Source organism: Uloborus diversus, chromosome 7 (genome assembly GCF_026930045.1).
Source record: "Uloborus diversus isolate 005 chromosome 7, Udiv.v.3.1, whole genome shotgun sequence".
Taxonomy (NCBI): domain Eukaryota; kingdom Metazoa; phylum Arthropoda; class Arachnida; order Araneae; family Uloboridae; genus Uloborus; species Uloborus diversus.
The window spans coordinates 87,185,647-87,207,126 of record NC_072737.1 but is presented as its reverse complement, the minus strand read 5'-3'; the positions used below and the strand labels follow the sequence as shown (position 1 = coordinate 87,207,126).

The 21,480-nt window shown below is 32.4% G+C and overlaps 1 protein-coding gene across 1 annotated transcript in view; it reads right to left on the bottom strand.

Moving 5' to 3' along the window:
- The window catches only part of LOC129225961 (galactosylceramide sulfotransferase-like), a 31,054-nt gene extending 10,303 nt beyond the window's left edge, over nucleotides 1–20,751 (bottom strand). Inside the window, exon 1 of the mRNA XM_054860527.1 lies at nucleotides 20,647–20,751. The gene's annotated coding sequence lies outside the window, so the exon portion shown is untranslated. The remainder of the gene's footprint in view (nucleotides 1–20,646) is intronic.
- Between the last annotated feature and the right edge of the window lie 729 nt (nucleotides 20,752–21,480).

Genomic DNA, 21,480 nt, shown 5'->3' with positions numbered 1-21,480 from the left:
TTGAAACGAAACTGTCGAGTTGTAAGGACGCTACTGTGACTAGGACCATCTTTTAGAGGCATACGAACAATTGTTGGACTTTTTAAAGGGGCGTACAGGAGATCTCGGAGAAGAAGGTTGGTTGTACTCGCGTATCTGTCGCCAACTCTGTCGGAGCGATATGGTAGTAGCTTAGTGTAGGTACAAATAAATGAATCACTCCATTGCGGTCGGTTAACGCATTCTAGAAACAGAAATGAGCGCGAAGATCGCACATCATAAAAGCGGCCACTGCCGTATCAACAAGGTAGCTAACATTAGTTCCATGCCGTTTAACACCTTCCAAGAAACTGATAGTATCAAGAAAAACAATCCTGATTAGACTGAAAGACGCCGGTATCTCGAACCGGCGCGGCGTCCATTTTGATGGATCGGATTTTCGCTGCACTAAATTAGCTGGGTTGTGACAGAGAGGAGGCATGTTATCTTCAACGATGAATCCCGATTTAGACTCAGTGGTCATAGGTCACCTATTTCACTCCATACCACGCCGTGTTTTGTCATGTATAGCTGCAAGAGAAGGCTATACAACTTACAGTTTTGTAACCTTAATTGTGTCATAACTTCTTAATAAAGCAAGCTTTTGTTCTGAATTTGTAATCATATCCTTATCTTGTCAGAGGCCACATCCACTTTAAGTTTTGTGAAGATCGCTCGTTTCCTTCTGAGTTAATGTATTTTTTCGTGACAGAGTGTATTTCAACTTCTGAACACAGTTAAGTTTGCGTGACTTAATGCCGCTCAATGATTCTGATTTTGAGCTGAAAATTTTTGTCTACGTCCATGCATTAGAAAAAATCTAATGAGGCCCAAAAATAAGAGTAGAGTATAAGTAAAAAAAAGTTGTTCGTTACTCCAAAGTCTAAAGCGCCCTCTATCGGCGTTTTTTAAACTACATCTTCAAAATTTATTTAAGAAAATACTGCTAAAAAGAATAACTTTAGCGAAAACCGCAAACGAATCGACCATTTTTTCGTTTTTAATGATCATTTGAAATTTTGGACCCTAAACTTTAATGACGCCTATCTCCATCGGAAGACGTTTGGGACATTTATTTATATTTTATTTATTTGTTTTTTTTTATATTTATTTATTTATTTATTTTTTGTCTTGATGTGTACTATCGCGTTTTAAAGGTTTGCCTAAGAGTTCGGGAACACCCTGTATATGTATGTATGTCTGTCTACCATACAAATCAGTACCTTTTGACCGATTTCAGTTCAATTTTATCATAAATGTAAAACGATAGAAGTGAATTCCAAAATAAGATACAAAGTAACTTTTGATAAAAGTTGATCTATAAAAAAATATTTACGTTTGAACACAAATCTTTTTTTTTTTTTTTTGAATTTAAAATTTATGGAGCTTTGATTTTATTGCAGACGAGTGGTACCCGCACAGCTTTGCCGTCATAGAAAAATTAAAAAGGTCTTTTGGTTCGCCTGTATATTTACAAATAATGTGTGGTGAATTTTCTCGCCAATTGGCTTGTACCCATGTTACGGTTCCACGTTATGATAATTTCGTATCTCGCCAATTGGCTTGTGCCCATGTTACGGTTCCACGTTATAATAATTTCGTAATTTACTCGTCCATCTTATGATAATTTTGTTCTTAAAATTGAAATATAAAAAGAACCACATCGAATTTTTGAAAAATCGCTTCGAGGTGCACACCACCATGCTACAAACTAACTTTGTGCCAAATTTCATGAAAATCGGCAGTGCGGTCTAGACGCTATACGCGTCACAAAGATCCTGACAGACAGAGAGAGATCCGGACAGAGAGACTTTCAGCTTTATTATTAGTAAAGATAAAGATGATATATTTTTTTGATTTAGTTTTTATCGATATATTTTTTTACAAAACCTTCAAGTACTCGAAACTAAGTTGACTGACATCCTTCTCATTCTATACAACATATTTACGCAATACTATACGTCCTTTCAAAAGTTTTTTGATTGAACATTCAAGAATGAAACAAACGTCGAATTGAGAGCGACTTTATGTATGACGAAAAATGTTAATAAGCATTCGTTTTTTTTCTGATTGATACGTATCTCATTGACTAAAACTCAGCTTATACAATACAATGGTATTTTTTCAAATATGCTATTCAACATTCAAAAAAAGAAGAAAAAAACGTTGTTCGAAGTACATCAGCATACATTTCCTTTTTTTTCAAATAGATAAAATTCATCCACATCAAGAACTTAACTTATACAACGCCATAACATTCCTTCAAAAATCATCTATAGTTGAACATTCAAAAGATAACCAAACATTAGATTCAGTTTCGACGTCTTTTTTTTTTCTAAGTACATTACTATGCAAAGTACTTCGAAAAGAACTTTATTCAGCATTTCAAAAAACGAGCTGATGTGATGATCAGCTCCACATGACTTCCTTTAACGCTAAACAAAGCTTTTAATTAACGCTCTTTCATAAAAACCCAAACACCATAACCTTACTTAATTCGATCACGTCACTCACATTAAGGAATCTAAAAACCTTTCAAACATGACCTATTTTGTCACGAACTGATGCAAAAAAGAGTTTTACAGAGATTGAGTTTCCCAATATTGACATTTTTAACTGATTCAATGGATAACTCTCTAAATATCGCCAATAGGGCCAAATTGAAACCAAATTCGAAAAATGTTTTTTTTTTTTCCCCCACCATTTTGTCACCCAAAAGCTCGGCGATGCATTGCCAAGAATTTGCAAAAATATATCACATGAGTTTTTATCGAAATTAAGAATGATTTCCCTCCAAAAAGGTGTAAAAGACCCTCTTTGGCACATCCGGATGCAACCAAAAGTGAGATGCACAACTAGACCCCAGTAGGAGTCTACATACCAAATTTTCACTTTCTACGACATAACGTTTTTAAGTTATGCCAGATACGTACATACATGCGCGTACATACATACACATGTACATACATACACTCATACAGACGCCACGAGAAAACTCGTGGTAATTCACCCGCGGATCGTCAAAATGGATATTTCAGGCGTAAGCATACGTTCTTAGGCATATATGAACGTGTGGTAGGTCAAAAAAAAAAACACTCAACATTCATTCAGGTTGAAATAAAATGGAAAATATTTTTGCGAATACAATACTTCCTTTACTATGCAAAAGGAAGTTAAAAAATGAAACGTTGGACTGCGTTTTTTATTTCGAAGCATATTAATATTTTTTTGCTTTTTTCTGAAACGGATAAAACCCATCAGCAAAAACTAAACTTATGCAACACCATAACATTCCCTCAGAAATTTTGTATGGTTGAACATTCAAACAGTAAGCAAACATCAGATTGGATCCCGACTTTTTTTTTTAAAGTACATTACTATGTAAAGTAATTCGAAAAGTACTTCACGTAGTCAACATTTTAAAAAAAAATTATACGTTGGACTAAGTATTTCTTTTCGAAGTATATTAATAAATGTTTTCTTTTTTCTGAAATGGACAAAATTCATCAGCCAAAACTAAACTTATACAACACCATTAAATTTCTTTAGAAGTTATACATAATTGAACATTCAAAGAGTAACCAAACATCAGATTGAGACACGACGGTTTTTTTTTTTTTTTTTTTTGAAGTATATTACTTACTTCGAAAAGTACTTCACTTAGTCATCTTTTCAAAGTACACTAATATATATTTGCCTTTTTTTTTTTTTAAGCGATAAAATTCATCAACAAAAACTAAGCTTATACAACACCATACCATTGTTTCAGAAATTATACATGATTAAACATTTAAAGATTAACCAAACATCAGATTGAGACACGACGTTTTTTTTTTCTTTTTGAAGTATATTACTTACTTCGAAAAGTACTTCATTTAGTCATCTTTTCGAAGTTCATTAATAAATATTTGCTTTTTTTTTTTTTTTTTTTTGAAACGATAAAATTCATCAACAAAAACTAAGCTTATACAACACCATACCATTCTTTTAGAAATTATACATGATTGAACATTTAAAGAGTAACCAAACATCAGATTGAGACACGACGTTTTTTTTTTTTTTTCTTTTTGAAGTATATTACTTACTTCGAAAAGTACTTCAGTCATCTTTTCGAAGTACATTAATATATATTTGCTTTTTTTTGAAACGATAAAATTCATCAACAAAAACTAAGCTTATACAACACCATACCATTCTTTCAGAAATTATACATGATTGAACATTTAAAGAGCAACCAAACATCAGATTGAGACACGACGTTTTTTTTTTTTTTTTTGAAGTACATTACTTACTTCGAAAAATACTTCACATAGTCAACATTTAAAAAAAAGATCAAACGTTGGACTGAGTTTTTTTATTTTCGAAGTATATTAATATATAGTTGCTTTTTTCTAAAAATGGATAAAATTCATCAACAAAAATTAAAATAATATCACCGTTGCGATAATTATTCAATTCTTTATAGGACATTATATATCAAACCAATTTATTCTATAAAATTCATTTAAAATTAAAAACTTACAAAAACTTTCTAATATATCTGCGTTAAGAAAAGTTGACTTACCTTACGCCATCAAATATACAATTGTATAATGTTTTTCAATTTTCTAGATCCTTCTTCATACATTTTTCGATTAGTTGTTACTTTTATTTACCTACCACTGACGTACAAAGTTTTTTTTTTTTTTTGCAAGTAGTTTTATTACTTTTTAACCGTTTCCAAAATAAACACGTTTCTATGCTAGGGAAGCCAATCCACTTATTGCAACATGTCGTGCTCTTAAAAATCACCTTAATCCTCGGAATTCCATTTAAAATGCTGAGCTGAAAACACGCAAACTCATTGCGAAGAAGCCATTTCTATACTTAGCTACGCAAAATCACTACTAATAGCGAGTTTATTTTAACAATTCAGCTGAAAATAAAAACAACGTTGTAGCTATTGTTTTTCACAGTTATATTAAATAAATATTTCGATTTTTTTACATATTTCCTTAAATGTAATAGATCAAATTAAGAAATTATACTTTGCGTTCTTCAGAAATCTCAATTGAGCGAGATTGTAATTTTTTAACCAATTTGCTTACTATGTGAACTTTACGTTCTGCAGAGGATTCTTTTAAACGACGTTCTAAAGAAAAAGTTCGCGTTCAGTCACTTTCTTCGTTTGGATTGAACATCTTCATTAACCTTCTTATCTGCATATTTGTCACTAGCCCTTTCCAACCTTCTCTTGCGCTGTGTTGCTGTTTCTCTTTTCATTGTTAGTCACTTTTTTGGCGGTTTAGAGTGTCTGTAAGAAGATTTTTTAATTTTAGTTTTTTTACCCCCGAATATACCGGTCCGTCATCATCGACCTGGATGTCCAGGTCCAAAAATCATAATGGAACCTTGTAACGTCATCCAAGACGAGGGTTTAAAAAAAAATACCACCCTAGGACATCTGGAAGTTGGTTTAATCAAATTTGTAAAATTTGAAAAAAATTCAAAATTATTTTTATTCTAAATAAATATGGTTTGATAAATCAAAAGCTACATTAAAAAAAAAAAAAAAGGGAAAGGAATTTAAAGGAAAAAAAAATTGTCGTGCTGCTTATTGTTACAAAATAGTTATTTAAGTTATATATTTTGTTTCGTTTTTCTTTTACCCCCCCGAAAATACCGGTCCGTCATCATCGACTTGGATGTCCAGGTCCAAAAATCATGATGGAACCTTGTATTGTCATAGACGAGTGTTATAAAAAGTTACGTACAACGAGTGAAGTTAAAGAAAAGCATGTAACCCCGAATATACCAGTCCGTCATCATCGAGCTGGATGTCCCTGGTCCAAAAAACATGATGGAACCTTGTATTGTCATTAGAGACGTACCGAGTACTTGGTAACTACTCGGCCAATTTGCCGAGTTCTCGGTACTCGGCCGAATTCTGATCAGATACTCGGCCAATACCGAGTAGTTGCAAAAAATTGAATATTCTCCAAAGCAGATACTAAAATTTATTTTAAAAAAAAAATTTTGAAAAAAAAATAGAACCGACTTCAAAATTGCTCTAAAAAGTGAAAAATAATTTTATTCTTTAAACACCATCGATAATGCTTTTAAACATAATTTTTGAAGTTGGCGCAAAAACAAAACGTAAAATCCAGTGTAACCATGCTTCATTCATATTTTTTTTCAGAAAAGCATCCAAAGTTACGAACGAAACATTTATATCGCTATTCAAATATGCTGTCATCAATGCATAATGTATGTGATAGTGAAGAAACTGGTCCTGGTTAAATTTATAGTTGTATTTGAGTTATGGCTGTGAATGATTTTATCTATCGTTTTTGCGCCAACTTCAAAAATTATGTTTAAAAGCATTATCGATGGTGTTTAAAGAATAAAATTATTTTTCACTTTTTAGAGCAATTTTGAAGTCGGTTCTATTTTTTTTTTCAAAATTTTTTATTTCATTCTTTTTAGTGTAAATGTAAGTATTTCAGAAATAATAAGAAGTTACCATCACGAAACTTCACATTTTTTTCTTAAAAATGCTCCATACTAAAAAAAAAAAAAAAAAACTATTGACACGCGTTAAACTTTAAGCGATTGGCACTAAAAACTTATCTTTGTTCCTCTCTGGAAATCATGCGTAGTTAATTTAATTATAACCATTTAAGTATTACGTTTTTCCTAACTAATTTACATTCCACAGCATCTAAGTTGCTCATGATGCAATCCTGTATTTTCGTACTTAGCCCCGATCATCTGTTATCGGCATAGATGATAACGATAAAAATACTACAGAGTAGTTGAGTCAAACCTAATGGTAGCATTGTGAAGGCTAAGCAGATCCTAATCACTGCATCACCTCGCTTCCAGGTTAGGTTTACCCCTACTATGGAGCAATAGCACTGAAGAAAGGAAGATTTTGATAATTCACATAGGGTTACTATAAATCAGCAGGGTTACTAAAATAAAATTATTTACGCCAAAAATGAGACGACAGCGCCAGTTCCCCATTATCGAAATATCCCTTGAAGAAATTTGATGCTTGCTTCAGAGAAGCTTTCATTCAAAATTATCGTTACAATTACTATTAATGTTATTGTTATAGGGCACCAAAGTTTTATAACAATGAGTTTCCTATTGTCGCGTAGATGAAGATAGCGAAGACAATGCGAAAGCTAAATGAAGCGAATATTCGTTAGTCTCAACTCGAGATCTTTATTCAGAACCACGAATGAACGTTACATCTCCTTATATACAACTTGAGAAAGTGCTGGAACTTTCCAGATTTGGAAAGATACAGAAATTAATAGAAGATTCGAGAAAATACGGGAAACAGTAGAAATGAAATTTTAGTTAAATTCACTTTGTCCTAGTCGGGATTTGAACCCGGGTTGCTCGTGTGGGAGGCGGGAATTCTACCACTGAGCCACCGTTATCCACGGATGAGAAGTGCGAACTTCGCTACAAAATCATTTAATAGGGAAATTGCATAAAATTTACTGTTTTTTGCCCATAACTTTTTTTTCTAAAGAACAAATATGGTCAAACAAAGTAATGGGACCTAAGTTGAGCCATCCCCTATCCATTAAAAAAAGAATCATGAAAATCGGTTCACTAGGTGAGACGCTATGAGTGGACAAACAAAAAAAAAAAAACATACATACGGTATGAATTGATAACCGCCTCCTTTTTGAAGTCGGTTAAAAAAGAGCAAGCATTATATTCTGCAATCATTTACAATTAAAATTTATAAGTCAAATTTAAATTTTGAGAATAATGAAGTTTGTAATGCTTCAATGAAATAAATCTTTATTTTAATGTCCCCAAAGTTAATAAAACTTATTCATTAAAAATTATGCAAAGAAAGTAAATATAGAAAATATGGAATTTTTATATTAAAAATGAATTTTTGCAACAAACAAAAATTAGTTATAAAAAATATAAAAATACCTTCGCTTAAAAAATAAAAGGAAATAAAACAACGTTAAAAGCACAGTGCAGGAACACTGCAGACACGTGTTTTGGCGTTACAGGGAATTCCTTTTTCAATGCACAAAATGGGAGCTCATGGATTTAAAGGCATCCGACAAAAGTCGGGTTTTTTTTTGTCGAATGTCTTTAGATTCTTTAGCTCACATGTTATGCACTGAAAAAGACGTTCCCTGTAATGGGGGGGGGGGGGCAAGAAACACGTGTCTGCAGTGTTCCTGCACATTTGTTGTATTAAAATTATTTATGTTTGGCGGACTAAAACTATGATTAGTATAAATTTGTTTTAATTCCAACTTGATTGATCATACCTTTTATTTATTTATTTTTAATTTTAAAAATAATTTTTTTGTAAAATTTTTGACACAAACAAAATTGTTTATATAATGCTTGATTGAATTTCAGCAGGAATTTAGTTTTAAAAACTATTATATGGACAAGGAGGTCTATACTACTATTCCAATAAGTTCAAAATTCATCACATGTGTGTCGGTGGTTCTTCTTAAAACATAATTGGAACTTGGTAACTCGGCCGAGTAGTGAAAGGCCGAGTACTCGGTACTCGGCCAAAGTGCTACTCGGTACGTCTCTAATTGTCATCCAAGACGAGTGTTAAAAAAAATAGCACCCTAGGACATCTGGAAGTTGGCTTAATCAAAGTTGCAAGATTTGAAAAAATCCGGTCATACAGACAAACAAACAGACAAACATTTTTTTTCTGTGTATACATGCATGAAAACATGTTTCCAGCATTCTAAGATGAAGGAAAAAGCGAAATTAAAAAGTTACGCACAACGAGTGAAGTTAAAGAAAAGCATGTAAAAAAGGTACTTTTGTTGCGAATTATGTTGGCAGGTCCGTATTTTCAAAGTTTTTCTGTATTTATGTGTGTGTGGGGGGGGAGAGGGTAAAGGGATTGAATTCAATGCATTTTATGGGAAATAAGATTAAAAAAACTAGCAAAAATGCATATTTAAATTATGTTTTGAAAATTCAGAAGTTCTATTGCCCCCTCCCCCCGATTGCCCAAATGACGGGCTTGTAAGTGGGTAAATTAAAATTGAGAAATGAGGGATGTTATGAAGATAAACTTACAGCTTTCAAAAAGAATATTAGTAAACAAAGAATAACTAAAATGGAGTGGGTTGCAACGTTATGCAATTTTGAAACCATGTTATTTTAAAATAAATTCAACATATTTTTAAACAAGAAGTAAATTTTATTTCCTTGTGAAGCAAACTCAATGAATTAAATATTTGGTTAGAAGCAGTAATAAAAAGTGGTACCAACATTTGGAATAATTAGTCTAAAGAGAATACAGGTTTCTTGAACCTTTGGTGAAGCAAATAGTTTAGCAAAATGAGCAATAGAAAAAATAATCACAGGTTTAATGCTCATTGAAATAATTTTAGCGAACGTAACTATTGAAATATTACAACTTAATTCCTTACAATGGAAATGTTTATTTATTGCCGATTAAATACTAATTGCAATTAGATCATTGGTTTCTTCAATTTCATCAAGATATTTTGATTTGATAAAAAAAAAAAAAAACCGATAAATTACCATTTGGTAATGACAAGTTGAGTGTTAGAACTTATATTCTAAACGCAACGAGACGGACTGAATTTACAACTTGTTTTCAACCCTGTTTTTTGAGAATTCTAAACTAAAATAAACATTAGAAGTGCGGTAAAATGATGAAACGACTCTTTTTGTCAAAAGAAGTTAAGACACAAAATTTAAACATTTTCTTTTGAGGAAAACACGTTATAAAGGGAATTTTTACTCAAAACAGATGCCTCTGTGCGAATACTTTATTTTAATTCTTATTTAATGAACATTAGAAAATCCATATTAAGTACGCAGTCGACTACTGGGTAAATCAACCAAACAGTATAGAACCAGTGGTCAATCTGCCATGGCCTACTATTGGAAATGCAGAAAAATTCAGTATCCAGTGGTCGACCACCCCTCTACAAATAATTGAGTTTATTTTTTAACTCAAACGTTATGTTATACAATCCATTAAAACATAATTTACAGTACAACGAAAAAAATAAGGGTACTTAACATTTAATGACGACGTGTCTTCTAGGGAATGCAATACCGGTATTCCAGAATAACGAATACCGGTATTTTGAGCAATTTTGCAATTTCGTAATACCGGTATTTGCCGCGGCAAAATACCGGTATTTTTGGTATTAGCTGAAAATAATAAATAGTTTCAATTAAAGAATTTTCAATTTAACTTATTAAATATCTACTTATATTTTAAATGTATATTTCTCTTTCCATGATACAGAACCAAAATCAATCTATTGATGTAAAAATTCGGCTTCAAAAGCACGAGCTAATAGAATATCCTTAAGCAAATGTAGCGGAAAGATTGCAAAATGATATTTTCATTATTAGATGGTGAACTGAATCGCGTTTTTGTGAACCATGTTTTTATTTTTTCTATTTCCCTGATCACTCACTTTCCCTTTTGTGAAAGTTAATTTTGAGTGTAATTTCGAATGTATTTGTTCTATGAATAATTTATTCCAACTATCAAATGCAGAAATAATTCATGATATTTTCTTTAAATATTTGTTTCAACTGTTCTGAATTTTGACAAAAACACTTTTTCTTGTTAGTAAAACGAATGGTAATTTGTTGTCACCGGCATTGGTTTGTTGTCATGTCTCGCTTTATACTTGGCAAAATAATATTCAGAAATCATATAGTGCCTTGAAAATTTGCATAGAGGTTAAGCACAATAGTTTGAAACATATTTTCACATGTATAACAACTATAATTGTAAAGAATTTTGAAAAGAACACGAAAACAAATAAGAGAAACTAACAAGATCAAATTTAGACACGTTCATCGTAAATTTCAAGCCAAAGAGCTATTAATAAAAATCAAACATAAATCTCTCCTACCCAAGAGAAAATGTTAATATTGGAAAAGTACCATCTCTCGGAAAGAAGTTATAACTAGCAATAAATCTAAAATATATGCACACAACACAAAAGAAACATGCACACAAAAGGATTTTTTCGAAAAATAACACGCAAGAGACCGAATTATTCGAAGATGAAGGACTTCTAGGTAAATTGAGGAAGTATCTAGTATCACTGTCCTGCGTGAATTCATAAATAGTATTTTCAACTCTAGGAATGTGACTATTTTCCAGTCCTAAAGAAGTTCCAGGCTTAGAGAGAATTCAATAGAATGCGTTATGTTTTTTACTATTAATGATTTTTTATTATGGCATTTGTTTCTTTATTTTCATATTTGGTCCCAATACGTTTTCATAAATAATACAATTTTTGAACAAAATTATGATGTGTGGGAACGAAACAATATGTTTTCAAACATATTTTGAGAAATACCGGTATTCATACCGATATTCCGGTATCACATTTTTAAAATACCGAATACCGGTATTGAATTTCTGGTCCGGTATTGCAATCCTTAGTGTCTTCTTAAAAAAATATATATATATAAATAAGCAGAATCGTAAACAAGGATGATGGGCACACCATTTAAAATACAATGACTCATTACTACTTAATAAAAAGTACCCACAACTTCACTGTTATTGGATGATGATTGAGGATAGATAAAGGAATGTGGGGGGGGGAATGCATCATATCCGATCTTGAGTCATACATATTCTATTTTAAGCAGTTTCATGTTAGGCCGACTACTGGAGTCTAGCTAACTTCTGGAGTCTGGCGTTTTACGTGTAGAATATCCTGCGGAAAAACATTTTCTTTGGCATCGATGGATACAATGCTTTTTTTTAACTTATTTGATGCTTTCAATAATGTACAGATATGGTGTCCTCTTACCTAATTAGTTTTTAATGTGTATGTAAAGTGAAATCAAGTAATTAGGCAAAAAAGTTAGCCAAAAAGCCAACTAAATTGCTATATGTGAAATGATACTTGAGGTCAGTATAGAAATTCAAACTATGTTACGTAATTAGTTAAAAACGTTAATATTTCCTGCACAGTTACAATGAAAGGTATTGACCACGCTTCCTGCAGCTTTGGTACAGCAATTTATCTTACTCAAAATACCATTATAATGAGGGTATCTTGTTACAACATCATCAATCAACCGTTAGAAAAAGTTTCAACTTTCCAAAGCTTTTTTTACGTGTACTAGAATTAAGTATTTTAAAAGATATAATGGTTTTATATGGTGATTTGAGACGAAACAGTTTATGAAAACGTTAAAAGTATGATTATTTTCAAAAAATATTTTCTTACAATTTAATTACTATTTGAATCAGTTTGTCTGGAATTTTAAAAATGTAGCAATTGTATAAGAAGGTATATAAAGAACCAGTAATTTCCTGAACTGCTGCACAAGACGACAAAATCTATATTGTCAAAAACTGCTGTTTTTCAGTTATTTAGCACATTAATTCTTGGTGTGGTAGGAGATGAGTTTAAAAACACGAAAAAAAACTTTATGTACAATTAAATATTTTTACTAAAATTTTAGTTCATTGAAATTAGAGCAATAATGATTATATCCTATGATTTTCTAACCTGAATTCCTTGTTTCACCATATGAAGAACAATTTTGTGTTATCTAAAAGATATTTCAATATGTTACGTAAAAGATTTTGAGAAATTTAAAGGCATTCCCTCATGTTCAAACAAACATCTGAAATAGAGGAAAAAATGAAAATTTTGGAATTTTTTGATTTTCTAAAGTATAATTTCATCATCAAGGAATTAAAAAACAATAGTTAGTTATAGATAGTTTTTCAATCTGAATTCTTTTTGCTGATATTTTTTTCATTAAAAGAGCTAGAAGGGTGATTTGAAATCCAAAGTAAATTGGCAAGTTTTCAATCTTCGTTAATATCTCAGATTCAAAAAAAAAAAAAAAAAAGCTCCGAATAAGTTTTCTTTCCTCTTTCCTAACAGAGGTTTGTTTATAGAATATGGAAATATTTATTTTTTAAGTGTACGTTTGTAACTTACAAAGTTATTGATTCTCAAACTGGCTGCCAATGTACTCTGAAAATTTAGGCTTAGCGTAAGCATCAACTTCTAATTTCAATAACAAAGCAACAAACAGTTTTTAAACTTCCATACTTTGCATTCCCTCATATATTTGCATGATTTGGCTAAATAAAAATGTTCATTGAAATCTGTGACATGTCAGCCCCAGCTGATTTGCTCATTTCGCATGGAATGACCCAAAAGCAAAATTGGGCAGCAAGCATGGAGCCAATTGGCGTATATAGAGGATTTGAACGTTTTTCAAAAGTAGAACGACAACTTGTAAAATACCTAGCAAAATATAAGTCTGCAGCGAGGGACAGGTCAAAACCCCTCCAAAAGCCTTCATTTAATATTTTGTGCGAATCCAAATTCAGTCGTTTACATTCATGTAAGTACTTATACGACCCCCACCCATTCCCCAAAAGTTAATTCTGGCTGCAGCTTGATAGAAACATAAACATCAATATAAATTTATTATGAGAATCAACATTTTAAGCATGTAATACAAATCTGTAAGATTTCATCTAAGACGCTGGCTTAAAGCAATCCGTTGACTTATGAATTTCAATGTTTTGCAAAAACACTCCAGCTGCTTCTACAATTCGTCAAGCGTGGAAGAATCCAGCCCTTTCATCCGAGTTTTATCTCATCAATCATATTACTAAAAAAACGTCGGCACTCAATCGTTTCTTCTGTTATCTTGAGTGGGTGATGGTAAGAAGATCCGATTGAAAATAACACAAGTGATAAACTGAAAGGCGAAAAGAGACAAATAAAGAAAAAAAATGAACGAAAAAGAATGAGCTACAAACTGAAAGTGTAATTCAATGCTGTAAATACATAGTTAAGTACAAATCGTTGGCAATTTAATTGACACTCAAAATATAGTTAATACTGAATTTCAACCTAACAATCTTTGAAACAAATTTTTTTTTTTTTGAAAAACAGCTACGTAAACAAGAAGCGTAATGGGGATGTTTCCTTCAGTCAAAAGTAGTACTTTTTGTCACTGAAATTGATAGAATAAGCAAAAAAAAAAAAAAAACATCAACCCAGAAAATGCTTTCATTTTCAAAACAGTTTTTTTTTTCAATTATTTTTTTAAACTGTCCGATTTTTGAAACAAGGCGGTCTTGATGGCGTCAAAAATGATGCACTTTGCCGCATCTTTCTACCGCGATTCCATGTTATGATAATCAAGAAGCGAATTAAAATTGCGCTCTACGCTTGCTATCAACCATATCGTTGCCAATACACGTGAGTAAAGATGCGAATTAAATATTTTGCTCTCTGAATGGCCACACAGAATGGCATTTCATCATTTGTGATGTCATCGGACAGAAGCATAAACATTGAAAGCGCGCCGATTTAAGTATTGTTTAAAAAATATTAAACTTAAACAAATTATTAAAAAAAAGGTCAGATCCTATGTTTTTGAGCATGCTCTTTCAGAAAAAAATACTTTTAAGATTTTGGAAACGTCCCCATTGAAGCAGTGAGAAGCAAAGGGATGTAAGTGCCAAAATTAAAAATTTGGAGATAACCAGTACAAATGGTAGGTGGGCCTATCCTCTGTCTTGGGGCAAGAGATGGTACTAGTAGCCTTAGTAGGTACCGCTGTATAGCATAATTTAGAAAAAAAAATTTAATGAAAGCCTACCTAGGACGTTATCTTTAAACGCGTTTTACTTAAAACTTGAAAATGTCCACTTACATCCCTTGCCATTAAGTGGCCAGTACCCCCCTTTTACACTGCCTCAGTTGTAAAAACTTTGCTAGAAGCCTCATTTTTTTCCACTTAGTTTTAAGTGTAGTAGTATAATTTAAGTTCTTTTAATTTAAATTTTATTTTGATATGGGGTTTGTGAAAGCTCATGATAATTAACATTTACCAAGGGCTAACTACAGTGCTGGCCAAATTATTAGACTAAAGAGTTTTTTTTTTTACACTATTTGTACTAAAATACTATAAGCACAGTACATACGGTACACTGATTATTACGTTATTTTAGCATAATTTAATGTTTGCAGTGACAGCACTGTCTGCTTTGTTTATGACTTTGTTTACCTACCTACCAGGAACATAATCTCAATCAGCTTAAACAGTTCACTAGTTCTTTTCATTAGTGTGTTCTGTTATATTTAAAGTTAGTTTTAGGTAATTGTGAGTATGTGTATGTGAGTATATATAATAGTGAGTATAAACAATTTTTTACCTCATTTTTTAAAAAGTTAAGAAATGGTGTAAACCTTGTGAAAAGTATGCCAAAAAGACGTAAAATGCTCATCAAGAACAAGGGAATGCATACTAAATATTAGATAATTATTTCACTGTTCTAATGTGTCTATAGTTATGTAATCAATAAAGAATTTGCTTTTAAAACAATCTTAGTCTAATAATTTGGCCAGCACTGTAAAAGAAAGTCTAAAATTGAGTAAGTGTACATTACTTTGTACGTGCGATTAATGTATCGGAGAAAAATGCCGCTTCTTAAAACATGGGGCTCTGAAATTTACGACACGGTAATAGAAAGTTAAACAAAGTTGTCTTTGGTTTTAGCGGACAGCAAATGACTACTGAAGAATGTCCAGTCCGCTGTCCATCCCCCAATAGCCATGGCGCATCCCCTGCAATGCGCTCCCCTAAGAACGAGACCACTCTCCAAAAACACAATACTATCCCTTAAAACACTCACCCTAAAATCTTCAATTACTGATTCTCAGTCTAACATGATTGACAGGGCAAAGAAATTTGAAATCCCTAGAAATGAGAAGAAAGAAAATATTGCGCGAGCAAAATTAAGCAGCATTAAGTAACATTTTGACGTTAATTGATTTTATTCGCTATGCACGATGCAAAATAAAAAGTTCAACACGAATCCTAAGAATTTATTTATGACTTCTAATACGAATATGCAACAGTATTGGAGACATTCGTTTAATACAATGTTAAATTAAATCTAGTATGTAGTAACTATTATGAGTTTCAAAATCTTATCTGTACCATGCATTACTTTCTAACAGAACTTGTAATACCAGGGTGGCGACAGGAACTGGAAAAAAAAAGTTCCCTGACTTTTCCCTGATTAAGTTCACCAAATTTTCCTGATTTACGTTATCAATGATAATGGTTTCCTTTCTTTGCCCTACCTGAAAAGGATTGCATATTAAATAAAATGCAGTGTTTAGAACGGTTTAAGCTATTAATTAAAAATATATTTTAAAAAGATGATTTTTTTTTTTTTTTTGGTAAAAATAGTGTATTGAAAATTATCGGCAGAGAAATATTGTAAGAAATCTAAAACAAATACTTTACTTCCAGGAACCAGTTAACATAAGAATTCTATGAAATTATTAAAACCACTCTTGAAGACATATCTAATCATGATAAAACTAAAAAATTTCAATGGAAATAACCTTGAACTGAATTTTTAAGCAGTATAATTGTTGCTGCAAGAATAACAAGTGATAGTTAAAGTATAGAAGTAATGTAGTTTTACTTACGTAAATAATACTGCCGTGTGCAGGAAAACGACAGTATCTGCAGACACTGTATAATCACATCTCATTAATTTTACTTTTTTAAAACAAATAATTGGTGGAAAATTCGTAAGGAATCAAAATACTTCATTTTGCAAGGAAAAAAAATTTTTTTTCTTCATTTGATCAATTTTCCCTGAATTTTTGTTATTTTTTCAAAATTCCCTGATTTTTCCCTGAGTGATAAAGTTCCCTGACTTTTCCCTGATTTCCCTGATCTGTCGCCACCCTGAATACCTTTAATTAGCAGTTTAGATAGTTTCAATATTTGTACAATATAGTTAGGCATATAGTAATATTGTTCGCCAAATGGGCAATACACTGCCAACTAAATCCGCAAGTTCTAAATCCTCTATTTCATGTAATAGAATCGTTGAATCGGTCGGGCAGCGGACTCAACTTTCCAGAGGTAGACAGTACCTCCATCGAGTTTCCACATTACAAACACAGTGGTGCAATGTCTAAGCAAAAATGGTGAAATCATAGGATGTCGTGTTTTAAAATTGCAGTAATTAGGTTTTTCGGCATTTTTTCCCCCAAGTATCTTCAAATTAAAAAAGAAATTTCGCAGAAATCTGCAAAATCCCAGCAGATGTCTTGCAGAATTTTTTTAAAAGGCGTCACATAACGCATTTCCTGCAAAAATGTCGAGTGTCTAACCGAACAAGCGTGATTTGCGAAAAATTTAGGTCTACTTCTAAGGAAAAAGGATTTTTTGAATCATTTTAGATGAGACCACTTAATTTGTTGGGAATTTAACGTGTTATGAATGAATGTGAAAAGAAGTGAAATGAAGAGCGTAGAGAGTTGAAGATCAGCTACAGGAGAAATTTTTTGAACTCACGGAATACTTTTACGGTTCCAAACGTCGAGGGGAACGCAGAAGCATTGCATTCAATAGAATAAAGAAGGCTAGGGAGAGAATAAATGTTTACAGGGATAAGTACACATTCTGAAATGTGTGAAAATCTAGAGACAAATTATTTCTATCTAATGTTATTTTATTTAGTTGTTAAAAAACCTTTTTAAAATTATAGTTGGTGTCCAAAGCTATTATCTATTGCAGTATGCACAAAAGAAAAATTGCAATTTTTAAGAGTCCGAAGTTAGGGAGGAAAGTCCCTGACCTAGGACATTGAACAGAGACATATCGACTCCTCTGTATCCAGTCCTGAAGTAAAGTGCTTAAGGCTCTTCCTAAAAAAAAGGAACATTTTCATCAAACTGAAAACGTACGATTAATATGCTACTAACGGTAATAGTTCTAAACTGTACCAAGTATGGCCACTTGACTGTGCCATGAGCAGGAAAATAACATTATTGCCTTTTTGTTTATGTTCATTTACTTAAAACAATAGTATTCCGAATTTTTTTAGAGTTACGCTCCATTTTTTTTTTCTTTTTTTTAATGGAATGGATTAAAGTTCCAGTAAAAACAAATATTCATTAAATTAGTGCAAAATAAGTTTTCTGTTGTTTTTTAAGCTTCGTGTCTTTTATTATAAGTATTGTATGTCCGTTCTTCGTTCACCAATTTATTATGAAGTAGCCACACTGTTGCAATATGTTGGTAAAGTAATAAACGAATATGCATGTACACGAGCATACATGTTCGTATAGATTCCCCTTTGTGAAATGGATCATATAGCAAAATTTGTTATAATCAAACTAAACATTGTTCGAACTTTTAATAAGTTTAACGAAGAAGTGCATGCATGCACTGTCCGCCTCCGAGAAGTTGCGCTATGACCTTCAGCAAGTCCATTTCTTCCAAGGGAGAGCAATCAGCAAGATGGGAAATTGTTAGGCTCAGAGTTGGGTTATCATTAAACCTTTTGAACTTCAGCCGTTTTTCCTCATCCCTATTTCAACAAATGGAATCGTTTAATCGTCCGGCCAGCCGAGCTCAACTTGCCAGAGGCGAACAGTACTATGCTTAAAGTCAAGTTTAAACATTTTTGAATTTCATAGATACATTTCCATATATGTATCTACGTATGCAATGCAGATTGATTAATCTTTTTTTTATTAATCATTAATTTTATTAATAATTTTATAAATAAATTTATTTTATTGTTCTTTTAAGCTGTCATTGAATCAAAAAATGTATGCATACAAAATACATCATAACCATATGCATTAAAAACTAGTATTTCACTTACCTCTTTTTTTTTTTATCTTGCCCTGTAAAAAAATCGTTTAAGCCATTTATTTAACAAAGTGCAATTTTCAAAAAACAGGATAACATTCTAGAAAGAATCAATGCTACAAGCAATTTTCTGAACGCAACTAGATTAAAAATATTTACTATTTCCCAAAAACCACGCTAAAACGCAGACCTTTTTATTATGTACGGAGATAGTTAACATAACCAAAAAGAAAATTATGGTGAATTATGAATCACTAAATTTACATTTTAAACGTAAGACACGCGTGAAATTGACGTTTTAACAGTTTGCCTACACACTTTAATTTACAAGGTGCACAAATTATGTCAATTTTTATAACCACACAAATAACTCAGTAAATTTTCACTGTCACCAGATCCAAATTTTACGGGGTGGGGGAATGCAGTATGTTCAATGCATATAGAATTTAAAAACAGTAAAAACCACACACACGTAAATATAAATACATAAACTTCTTAAAGCCGGAAAGGGGGGGATGGTTCCTGAACCCCTTAAATGACACATTGTATCATGTTTTCAAACTAAATACGACACATTAGAGTACCCAGATGAGGATGTAAGGGGAAAGTCAGGGGGTTCATGACCCTCCCCCTCCCCTTCACCGTAAAAAATATTAATCCACATTGTGTTCCACCACTTTTTGAATAAAATGTAAATGATTTCAAGAACATTAACAATTTATTTATTTATTTATTTATTTTAATATTTGAAATGCTACCTATTTCATTTTTTAAGAAATTAGTAAATAATGTTTATGCCGTATCAGATGCCTTACTCCTGGTCGATTTGGTGCTTTTTATTGACACCCAAGCAGTTTCAAAAACATTTCGTACCCAAAACCATATTTTTTTATTGAAGGGGGGAGGCAATCTCCAGCAACACCCCCCTCTGCCTTAAATGATAGTCTGTATCCGCTCCTGACTGTACTCTTAAAAACAGCGGCATTCTGTAACATTCGTTCTGCTACTAAAGGGATTTTTTTCCCGTTTCATAAACAAATTTTTTCGCGTGCAATGCCTAGCAGGACCATATTTCTCATCAGCGACAATAAAGGAATATGCAAAAAATTTATAAGCACATTAATTATTGATTTTAAGTACAAATTTAATGCTCCTTCTTAGTACAGTATCCAGGGGGGCCAGTCCACCCCTTAAGAGCAAGAGCACTTCCACCCCAAAGGAAAAAATGCCCATCAACCCTCCCCCCACTAAAATTTCCAATGACGAAGTCTGCGTCATGAGCCCCTCACCCTCAGGTGGGCACCCCTGCAGTACTGGTATAAAGTTGATATACCTGGTATATGGTAGCTGCAGCGTTTTAACGATATAATCACTTGCGACGTACTTAAACTTTCAATAATGAAGACACTTTTGCAAACTTTGACAATGCACTATAAACTTTAAACCAAAAAAAAAAAAAAAACAGTAAACAGTGGTTACCCCCTCCGCCCCCCCCCCCCCCGCTTATTTTAGTATTTGAGGAGAAATATGTCAGAAGCATTCTTACGTAAGAATTCGATTTTCTCTAATCAAGTTATTTTTTCAAACCTTAGCTGGGTGTGGTGTCTTACCTCCCTAAAGAATTTAAATTTTACATTGAAGCGTTTTGTATTGTTTACATACTTTTGTTTTCATGCATATGTGTAGCACTTACGGTACTGTTGCAGTTCTAATAAACAATACAAATATCATTGGAAAATTTCTCTCTACAATTTGCTACATTTTGTGTTGTGGAGTGCACAAGAATAATGTTGGAGTAACGAACGCACTAACTAGCTATTTATGTCGCAAAAAAATTACTTGAAAATTTAAATGTTAAGTGTATCGAAGGTAAGACATTGGTAAAACTAAATCACAAAAACAGCAAGGATGCAATAAAATATTCTTTTAAATCGTACTCACCCGAATTTTCCATACAGTGTTGATGCACGGCGTCTTAAACGTACGCACCCGGCATTTGCTATCCCGAGCTACCGGTGACTTGAACGTTGCGTACTGCTCCTGTAAGATTTTGTTAATCAACAGTTAAAAGCGCTAACAAGTGCTGGCGAAAAAAAATCATCTAACCGGAGGTTTGGCCCACCGCCAATGTGAAAAGTTTCCGGTGGATGCGTCAGTCTCTTCCTCAGACGATTGTGTGACCTAATTGTTCTTTTTTTCTTCTACGGGCTTGTATGCAATTCGAGCACTCTATCTGTTTTGTGCTTTCGGTATTTGCATTTTTAGTAAAAAGGAAAAAAAGAATGCAGTAACAAACGCAGAGAGTTTCTGCGAAGAGAAAGAGGAAAATGTGCAGCTTTAACTGTGGAACGGAATTTGCCATTTCGTTGGGAATAAATAGCTTTTTCTGCTCATATAAAGGCACAGGAAATTTATATGAGCATTTTTGATTCGGGAAATATAAATGTTGGATGAAGAACAATTGTTGAGTTATTTTATCTTGATAAGGATGTGCTTATGCTGCGATCGGGGTGTAGGGGTCTAATTACCGTACAGCAATACTAGGTCTGAGCCCGGAGTTAGACCAACGTTTTTTGAGTTACTTATGCACAGCATTGAAACAATACAAACAATGCGTACCACATAGTTTTTTTTTTTTTTGAAATAATGAAAAACTATGATGAAAAATAATATTCCTTAAAGGATAATTTATTAATTCTACCAGCAAAGATTTTTTTATGTCGCAATTGCGAGGAGCTCTCATAATCATAGGGGCCCCAAAGGACATTCATAAAT